The following is an 852-nucleotide window of genomic DNA, read 5'->3' on the forward strand; positions in this document are numbered from 1 at the left end:
AATCTCCTTTTATATAGGTATACTTCTTTGCATTGAGTTTGGGAAGAAGAAAAAGGAAATGTTACATTGGAATTCATCTCTCAATAATACACTTCGAATGTAGAGAAAAACAAATTTTACCAGTTGAGCTAGTGTTGCCTTCCAATCCACTGGCGAGCACATCGAAAAAAGAGATCCATTAGTAGGAATGTGACTGTCGAGAGACCAGGTGGGAGTAGGAAGGGAAAGTGAAAATTCCCAGGGTTTTACATTTCAATGTTTTGGGTTTTATTTATTATATTTTTTAATGGCGAGAAATTGACTTAAAATGCATGGCAGCAATATGTGGTTACTTTATGGACACTAGAACTTGTTTGGTACAAATTTTAAGTCAATTAAAATTAATTTTCTGATCGTTATTTCATTATTTCATCAGTTATTTTTGAATTTTTCTCTCATAAATAGAACCCATTTTATTTCTAACGGTCAAAAAATCAATTATCAAAATTCTTATCAAACAAGCACTAAGTGTAACATTATGCTATTTTTTTTATCAAACTTGTTTTCAATTTTATTTTTACTAAATACAATCATTTTATATGTTGACTCTGATCTTTCCTTATTTTAACCGCATAGACTTTACATTTTACAATTATTTTTCAAATGAATAAAGGGGTAGAAAAGCCAGAAGTCATATAACGAAAGCAAAAATGGTTTGTCTTCTCTTTTCCCAAAACCGAAAGTGATACGCCGGCTGCACGAAACGGCAACAGATCTCACACAGCTGCGACGATTGCTAATCGAGATCAACTTTTCTAGGTAATGTACACTTCCGAATAGATTCTTTTCTTCTTCACCACATCACAATTCTAG

At 32.3% G+C, this 852-nt stretch overlaps 1 protein-coding gene across 2 annotated transcripts in view; it reads left to right on the forward strand.

The window, feature by feature from the left end:
• Positions 1-643: 643 nt before the first annotated feature.
• Positions 644-852, forward strand: part of LOC111369496 (serine/arginine-rich splicing factor 6-like) — a 3,777-nt gene continuing 3,568 nt past the window's right edge. Inside the window, exon 1 of one of the 2 annotated variants that reach the window (XM_022991028.1) lies at positions 644-798. The gene's annotated coding sequence lies outside the window, so the exon portion shown is untranslated. The remainder of the gene's footprint in view (positions 799-852) is intronic. The other variant, XM_022991030.1, reaches the window with a different exon arrangement.

The sequence above is a fragment of the Olea europaea genome, chromosome 20 (genome assembly GCF_002742605.1).
Source record: "Olea europaea var. sylvestris chromosome 20, O_europaea_v1, whole genome shotgun sequence".
Classification (NCBI taxonomy): Eukaryota; Viridiplantae; Streptophyta; class Magnoliopsida; order Lamiales; family Oleaceae; genus Olea; species Olea europaea.